Source organism: Podarcis filfolensis, assembly GCF_964270895.1.
Source record: "Podarcis filfolensis genome assembly, chromosome: 10".
Lineage (NCBI taxonomy): Eukaryota > Metazoa > Chordata > Lepidosauria > Squamata > Lacertidae > Podarcis > Podarcis filfolensis.
Genome location: NC_139612.1, coordinates 67,061,537 through 67,070,781, shown reverse-complemented (window position 1 = coordinate 67,070,781; position 9,245 = coordinate 67,061,537). Strand labels below are relative to the sequence as shown.

The 9,245-nt window shown below is 48.8% G+C and overlaps 1 pseudogene across 1 annotated transcript; it reads left to right on the top strand.

Annotated features, from left to right (window-relative positions):
• The first annotated feature begins 510 nt into the window (after positions 1–510).
• On the top strand, positions 511–2,908 carry LOC310744056 (small ribosomal subunit protein eS25-like; annotated as a pseudogene). Its single transcript has 2 exons — positions 511–527; positions 2,542–2,908. The product of its transcript is annotated as a small ribosomal subunit protein eS25-like (transcript).
• The last annotated feature ends 6,337 nt before the right edge of the window (positions 2,909–9,245 follow it).

The window sequence follows — 9,245 nt, the reverse complement described above, 5'->3', positions numbered from 1 at the left end:
CAACATTTCTCTGATAAAAGTAGGGAGGTCCTAAGGGAAAGCAGGACATTCTGGGATCAAACCAGAAACCAGGATGGCTTCTGTAAACCCAGGACTGCTCCTGGAAAATAGGGACACTTGGAGAGTCTGCTGCATGGACAATGGCCAGAATCAATTGACCCATTGAGGAAAACCACACAGTAGTGTCTAAAGAGGATGTGCTAAATGGGATGTTGCTCCCCTTGAGGAAACCTAGCATCAGTCTCACACCACGAGGAGAATGTGGCTGTAAGTTGTCACAATTACAGTAGCAACCTATGAAACGTCTTCTACTAAACCAAGGGTGGGGAACTGCAGGCCTTGGCCCCAAGTGCAGACCTTCAGGGCTCCCTCTCTTTCCAAACGCCACTTCCCTGAACCCTGATAATTCCAATTGCTTGCCCGGATGGAGTAAAAATAGGGAGTGAGTGTTTGTGTAGAGACTAGCCTGTCTGTACAGTGATAACATTTACATTCATTGCCCCCAGTATCATGGACACAGAGGAATGGTGGGAGAAACCAGGTGGGGGACCCCCAAGGGAAGAAGGCTCAGAGCCTGGGCAGTGGTGGTGGAGCAACGATGAATGGTGAATGGGAGAAGACTGGGAGGAAGAGGTGTCAGAAGCTGAAGAGGCAACAGGGCTTAGTGAGCAGGGAGAGGCTGTGGCAGAGAGCAGTCTAGAATCAGAGGCAGGAGAGGAGGCCGGAGAGGAGGGAGGCCAAGAGGCAGAGATGGTCCCAGCTGGTGGAAACAATATCCACGCCTGTCTTCAAGAGCATTGGCTATTCTTCAACAGTTCTCCACAACATACTGTTGTGAGCAGGGATTTTCAACTCTGGCAAATATGAAAAATCAGAAAAGAGAGAGCCTTCTTTGTGTTGATGAGGAGATGAGAGTTTGCTTGTCTCAAGTTATGCTTAATATAAATGAAATTTCCCGGCAAAAGCAGGCTCACACCTCTCACTGAGTTTGTATACATACTCAAGGTACATATGCAAGAGACTTGTTTATAATTATATTTTGGGAATGATTTGTGTTCTTATGTAGCTACTTTGCTTTATACTGCCTTGATGTTCCATGATCATGTTATAAAGCAGTTGTGTTCTATGTCATAAATCAAGCACTGCTAGTCCCTTCCCCCCCCCCCAATGTATTTCTTATCAATAAAAAATTCTGTGTGGCGCGAGCAAATTTTTAATTCTGAAAGTGTGGCCCAGAGGGGGGGAAATGGAGAAGTACTGTTCTAGAGGCAAGACAGCCCCATTCAATATTGCTCAGTATTTACTCAAAGGCACCATAAACATTAATGAGTTTCAGTTACTTTGGGAAGCCTAGATCTTTGGAAAGTGTTGCTGCTCACTACAAGCAATGCTGGGCACTTAAATCTGCAAAATATAATTCTCACAGCTGCCTGAATGATATGCAGTGGGCTTGTCTCAGGCCATTAGTAAGCAACACTCTGAATAATTAGACTGGAAAGGAGTCGTGGAAGGAAATATCGTAATGATGATTGATTAGCAGCTTCCATTCAGCTATAGTGATTCTAACACAATGGAGATCTGTTTTCTCCGTGAGCGATAATAACCAGTACAGAACCATTTTCAGGCAAAATGGGTTTTACCGTGTGATTTAACAGACCATAAAATGACTTAAGTAGATGTTATTTTTTTATGGTCAGTCTTCAAATATGAGTGTTGCATCGCCTTCCTTCCTCACAGGCTTCAACAGTGTCTCTCTTTCAGGGCTGGCCCACCTGCAAGGCAAGGCGAGGTGGCTGCTTCAGGTGGCAGGATTCACAGGGGCAGCAGGTCGCAATCTCAATCTTCCTTCCTCCCTTGTTCCTGATGGTGATGTTCCCTCACCCCTTCTTCCCTGGAAGGGAGGGGTGCCATTTTGGGGTCCTCTTCGTGTGTTCTCTCCTTCCATGATGAAGTGCAGCCTTCCCAAACCTTGAGTCCTTCAAATGTTCTGGACCACAACTCCTATTAGCCCTAGCTGGGAGGGCTTATGGTCAGAACTTCTGGAAGTTAAAGTCCAAAACCTCTGAAGGGCACCAAGATGGGGCAGGCTGGTGTACTGCCTAGAATGCTGGGCTTAAAATGAGGAGTCCAAAGTTCAAATCCCTATTCAGTCGCTTCCGGTGCCACCTCGGAAGGGACCCTCGGCTACAGGGTTTCCTGGCCTGCCCACACCGGCGCCTTCCTTTCTGGCTGGAAATCGCTGAAGGAAAAGCAGCAACAGTAGCCGCTCCGCCACCAAAGGACATACAGTGGTGCCTCGCAAGACGAATCCCTCACAAGACGAAAAACGTGCAAGACGAAAGGGTTTTTCGGTTTTTGCGTTGCTTCGCAAGACGATTTTCCCTATGGGCTTGCTTCGCAAGACGAAAATGTCTTGCGATTTTGTTCGCTTTTTTCTTAAAGCCGCTTGAAGAGGCGCAGTTGCGACGGACCATGCTTCGCAAGACGAAAAACATCGCAAGACGAAAAGACTCGCGGAACGAATTAATTTCGTCTTGCGAGGCACCACTGTAAGAAGAAGGAGGACGCGGGCAAGTCGGCCAAGAAGGACAAGGACCCCATCAACAAGTCCAGTGGAAAAGCCAAGAAGAAGTGGTCCAAAGGGAAAGTAAGAGACAAGTTGAACAACCTTGTTCTATTTGACAAAGCTACTTATGACAAGCTGTGCAAGGAGGTGCCAAACTACAAACTCATCACACCTGCTGTGGTCACTGAAAGGCTGAAGATTCGAGGCTCCTTGGCTAGAGCCATGCTCCAGAAGTTTCTCAGCAAAGGCCTAATCAAACCGGTGTCCAAGCACAGAGCCCAGGTCATCTACACCTGAAACACCAAGGGGGGTGGTGCACCAGCTGCTGGGGAGGGTGCATAAAAGGGTTCTTGGGTGGTTTTTAGACTCTGTAAATCACTAAAAAAAAAAATTGAACTTAAAAAAAAAATCCCTATTCAGTCTAATAAAGATGTTAGGGAAATTCTCCTAGTGTGCATTTATGCACAAATTTTGGGTGTTATGGTACCCTGATGCCTATCCCTTAATGACCACCACCCCGTCTTCTTATATTCAGTCTTTTTGTTCTAGAGTGGATTTTGGTTCCACAAAACAAGATATTTTTATATCACATTTGTCTTCCATCATGGAAGCCTAGGTGGCAAACATGAGGTTTTCAGATGGCCTCCCACCCATTCATTGGCATAAGAACATAGGAAGCTGCCGTACACCAAACCATCTGTCACAGTTTTGTCAACACCGACAGGCAGCAGCTCCCCAGGGGTTTGAGATAAGGAGCCTCTCCCAGCCTTGCCTTGGAGATGCTGCCAGGGATTGAACCTTGGGCCTTCTACACTCAAGGCAGATGCCCTACCACTGAGCTGTGGCCCTTACCCAAGTTCTCTGCTGCCAGGCAATCCATGAAAGAACTGTGCAGCTGCTAGCGATTATGCCAACGTATTTCTTCCAGGATCAGAAGCGGTATGTGCCTCTGGGGTCCAGTTGCTAGGGAATGATGGGCAGGAATGTGCCCGCGGCTTGCTTGTGGGCTTCCCAGTGGAAGGATGTGTGGATCCAGCAATGGCCTCCACAGTCACTTACGGACTCATTGCTAAAACCGTGTTTATGGAAGACAATCTTACTCGGCTACAAGGGATTGCCAAAGAAGAAGATCCATCTGGCCACTGTGGAAACCAGGAAAGGACTGGTACCCTGGGACTGTGCTTATGGTTTTATGGCTGTGTTGCCATCTCCACCACCATGACTAAAAGGAGCCTTTTGGAAGACCGAGATGCCTTCGGGTTAAATCCCAATGCTGCGGCAGCTTTGTGGCTCTGTGGCTCTGCATGTGCTGGGCCCGGGGGTAACCCAAGTAACGCTGTCCAGGTCCGGTCCAGAATCCAAGGGTTCCGCAAGAAGTCAGTCCGACAGGGGCAAGGCAGGAAACCAGGCAAGGTCAGGCACAGGATCACAGGCAGGTTCTGGCAAACAGCAACGTTGCTCTCACAACCTGGGGTGGGGTCCAGCAGCCTTTTATCTCTGTCGGGGTAACGGCTGGTCCTGATCCCCCAGTGACTCACCTCCCTGTCTCACCCGAAGACGAGCACTCCTCCTGCAAGTGCTCAGGTCTCTCCTTCTCTCAGACCTGAGTCTCTGCAGCTCGGGAGATGTCAGTGGGTTACTAGACCCAGAGGCTGCCTCAGCCTCTCCTGACCCAACTGGTAGTGGAGCAGCTGTAAGTGATGGCCCAGCTGGAGGCAACGAGGTCATCCCTGCATCTGGAGTCAGGGCAGGCTCAGGCCCCTGACTTGGCCCAGCTGGTGTTTGTTGCAGGGGAACCTGTGCAGACTGGGACTCTTCAGAATCAGGCCCCAGACTAGGTTCAGCTGCTGTCTGAGGCAAAGGATCCGGTGCGGACTGAGACTCCTCTGGTTCCGAGTCCGAGCCTGAGTCCCAGGCCATCACACTGCGTATCTCAAGCATGAAGGAAGCTTTGCCGGCGTCTGTGAAGCTGTGGGTTCCCTCTTCCCTGCTCTGTCCATGGTGCTGAATGCTAATTAGCCAATGCCTGTCCCAACCCTCTGCAGTCATTTCCAACCCAATACGGTGCAATTTCTTACTACTGCATCCTTCAGCACAAGCAGCAGAGAACAGTCCTCCCTCCGCAGACCTCCTAGTTATGTGATCTGCACAGCAATGGCCAGAACCAGGAAGCAGTATAGAGGTCCCCAAAACACAGGATGTAGCTGTATGGTAGAACATCTGCATTGTATACAGAAGGTCTCCAGTATCTCTGAGTAGGGCTGGGGGTGTCCCCTGCCTAAAATTCTGGAAAACCGCTCCCAGTACATGCAGGCAACACTGAGATGGGTGGATCAGTGGTGAGACTCAGTATATGGCAGCTTCCTATGTTGAGAGCAAGTGTGGCATAGAGGTTAGTGTGTCAGAATAGGGCCTAGGGGACCAGGACGCAAATCCCTACTTGGCCATGAAGCTCAACGGGTGATCCTGGGCCAGGTACTGCCTCTCAGCCTAAGCTACCTCACAGGGTTGTTGTGAAGAGAGGCAAGGGAAACATGTGTGCCACTTTTGAGCTCCTGGGAGAAAAAGGTGGGGTATAGATGGAATAAATAAATAAACAGTGCAACTACCTGGCATGAGGCAAGACTCTCAATCAACCAGCTGCCTGTATGTTTACAGCCTGTATGTGCTGGTCCCATGGGTTACCCGAGAGGCGAGGTCCAAGTCCGGTCCATGGTCAAAGGTGCAACGTGGAGGCAGTCTGTAGTAGCTGAAGCTGGGTGCAGGGCAGGGAGTCGGGTGAAGTCAAGAACAGGCATGCAAGCAGGGAGCCAGGGCGGATCAGGAGCTCAGGCAGAAAAGCAGGACAGCGTTCAGGCAGGAACTAGCAACCAACAATGTTGCTCCCACAACTTGGGACTGGGGCTGGCCGGCTTTTATCTGCCACAAGGCATAGGGCGGCCCTGATCCTCTGGTGACTTGCCTCTCCTGGCCTGCAGGCGAGCACTCCTCCTGCCGGAACTTAGTTTCCTCCGCCTCTCTGCCCTGAGCCTCTGCAGCTCAGGAGAGGCTGGAGGGTTACCGAACCCAGAGGCAACCTCAGCTTCCCCTGATGGGGCTGAGAGTGGAACACCTGCAGGCAATGGGTTCTCTATCACCTCAGGAGCCAGAGCAGATCACCTGAGGATCCAGCACAGGTGAGGACCCTTCGGGCTCAGGCCCCAGCCCCGGCTCAGCTGGTTCTGGAGGCGGGGAATCCTGTGCAGGCTGGGATCCCTCAGGTTCAGGATCTGAGTCCAAATCCCAGGCCATCACAGCCTCAGTGTAGGTTTGACCAAAAAAACATGTTGATAGCTGCAGAGGCTCAGGGCAGAGAGGCAGAGGGAACTAAGTTCCTGCAGGAGGAGTGCATTTTGATATGTTGTTATGTTGAATTGCTAATAAAAACATTTATTTCAAAAAAGAGACATCTTGCTCCATCTGCATATGACAATCTCCTATTTGCAAGAGCCAAGGTGTGGTTCTGAGTATAGGGTTTTCCAAGCTTCTCTGTCTGGCCCCTTGGACTTCCCCTCGGCCATACCTGCTCCTTGAACCGTGTCCTGGAACTGTGGCCAAGCCTCTTTCTGCCAGGTGTGGCAACCTCTGAATTTTGCATGGCTGGATTGTAGCCTACTGGGCAAAGGTGACAATCACACCAATTCACCTGTCCATTTTTGCCTCTGGAACACGACCCCCAGAAGATTCCTCCACAAGGGAATGTGGCTCTCGGGCTGAAAAAGATTCCCCACATCATATTGGGTGTGAATTTATCAGGACTGCTTCCAATCTGTAACTTGGTGGCGCTGTTTTAAGCATGGATCGCAGAATGCCCTGTTACAGTATCAATTATGCCACATTTAAAATGTACAGTGGGTTAAGTACTTAATTCGTTCTGGAGGTCCGTTCTTAACCTGAAACTGTTCTTAACCTGAAGCACCACTTTAGCTAATGGGGCCTCCTGCTGCCACCGTACGATTTCTGTTCTCATCCTGAAGCAAAGTTCTTAACCTGAGGTACAATTTCTGGGTTAGCGGAGTCTCTAACCTGAAGTGTATGTAACCTGAAACATATGTAACCCAAGGTACCACTGTAAATGCATAACGGGTCCATGCAGCTGTCTCTGCTACATGAGAACTAGAAACTCGCCTTTCTATCTCAGATGAAAGCAAGCGGGCGACTCCTCACCAGCTCCCGAGAGTTTCCTCTCCTGCTTTTGGAGGGGCACAAGATTCGAGGGAGGGTGGCAATTGGAAGAGGCGAGAGGCGAGATTGCCTGCAAGGTGATAATCAGCAATGGAATGGAGGCAGCCGAAACGCAAGCAGGGAGAGGGAAAGCAGAGGCGCTCTTGAAATATATATGTGCAGTAATGCATTGTGTGAGCACCTGTTTGCACTTACATATGCTCAGCCGGAGAAAAAAATGTTACCTGCCACACCGGGATTCATTTACAGGAGAAGATGAGACACATCTATGCTAGAAATGATGGGCAGCATCATATAATAATACTGTGCTGAATTATTGATGAACAGTGCAGGGGATGGGGAGAAAGGCTTGGAAATGTTTCCTTCTCTCTCTCTCTCTCTCTCTCTCTCTCTCTCTCTCTCTCTCTCATTCTGTCTTTTCGCATGTATCTCAAATCAAGAGAGCTGCTGCCTGAAATATCACAACCCCATACCCTCCAACATTTCTCCTATGGAAACAGGGACGTCCTATAACAGCAGCAGCATCAATAGCATCATTTTATTTATACCCCACCCATCTGACTGGTTTGCCCCAGCCACTCTGGGCAGATTCCAGCATATATAAGAACATAATAAAACTATACAGGGGTGCCTACAGGTGTTTCTAAAAGTTACATACAGTGGTACCTCAGGTTAAGAACTTAATTCATTCTGGAGGTCCGTTCTTAACCTGAAACTATTCTTAACCTGAGGTACCACTTTAGCTAATGGGGCCTCCCGCTGCTGCAGCACGATTTCTGTTCTCATCCTGAAGCAAAGTTCTTAACCCAAGGTACTATTTCTGGGTTAGCGGAGTCTGCAACCTGAAGCGTCTGTAACCTGAGGTACCACTGTAGTTACTTATCTCCTTGGCTTGCATAACTCCATACCCTCCAACATTTCTCCGATGAAAACAGGGACGCACTAAGGAAAAGCAGGACATTCCAGGATCAGATCAGACGCCAAGACAGCTACTGTAAATCCGGGACTGTCCCGAGAAAACAGGAGCACTTGGAGGGTTTGCAACTCCAGCCACTTCCCAAATCCCTCTAACCTAGAAGCTCTGAGACACTTTACAATTCCCTCCTCTTAAATATGAGAAAGGTTCCATCCCTGTGTGCTGTAGTGGTTAAGAGCAGTGGACTCGTAATCTGGTGAACTGGATTCGCTTCCCTGCTCCTCCACATGCAGCTGCTGGGTGACCTTGGGCCAGTCACACTTCTCTGAAGTCTCACAGCCCCGCTCACCTCACAGAGTGTTTGTTTTGGGGGAGGAATCGAAAGGAGATTGTTAGCCGCTTTGAGACTCCTTCGGGTAGTGATAAAGCGGGATATCAAATCCAAACTCCTCTTCTTCTGTTGTCTTGTTGGTGCCTCCCGAAGACCTTCTGTTTTCAAACAAGCCTCTTAATTGGAGATCCTTCCCTGTCTACTCCTGCATTGGAATGGTTTTAAAGATTTTATTTATTTGATTGTTTATTGCATTTATACCTATTATTATTATTATTATTATTATTATTATTATTATTATTATTATTATCCACCCATCTGACTGGGTTGCCCCAGCCAGTCTGGGCAGCTTCCAACATATATAAAAACATAATAAAACACTAAACAGAAAAAAAACTTCCCTAAACAGGGCTGCCTTCAGGTGTCTTCTAAAGGTGGTAGAGTTACTTATCTCCTTGGCTCGGGGGTCACATAACTCCATACCATCCAACATTTCTCTGATGAAAATAGGGATGTCCTGTGGAAAAGCATGGCATTCTGGGATCAAATCAGAAACCAGGACAGCTTCTGTAAATCCGGGACTGTCTCGGGAAAATAGGGACACTTGGAGGGACTGTTCATTGACACTCCACAGCAACCCTGTGAGGCAGGTCAGGCAGGGAGACCATGAATGGCTCAAGGGCACTCAATGAGCTTCATGACTGAGTGGGGATCTGAACCCTGGTTTGCCAGGTCCTAGTCCAACATTCCCATCCTGACACCCCACTAGCAATATCATTGTTCTATTGCAGGTCCAACTCCCCAGTGATCTACCCCTTGGGGGGGGTGTTTCAGGTCAATCCCATTGTGGAGAGGAAAATGTAGAGATAGAGGAAAGGGGGAAAGTCACTTTCCTCTGGCAAACTCGACCGGTTGGACAGCCCTGTTCTATTGCTTGCTCTTGGTGCCCTGGGCTCGTTTGAGGATGGGATGCAATGCAAATGTAATTAATGAATTAATCAAATATACTGCAGCGGTTCTCAACCTGTGGGTCCCCAGATGTTAGAATCATAGAATCAAAGAGTTGGAAGAGACCACAAGGGCCATCGAGTCCAACCCCCTGCCAAGCAGGAAACACCATCAGAGCACTCCTGACATATGGTTGTCAAGCCTCTGCTTAAAGACCTCCAAAGAAGGAGACTCCACCACACTCCTTTTTTTTTTAAATA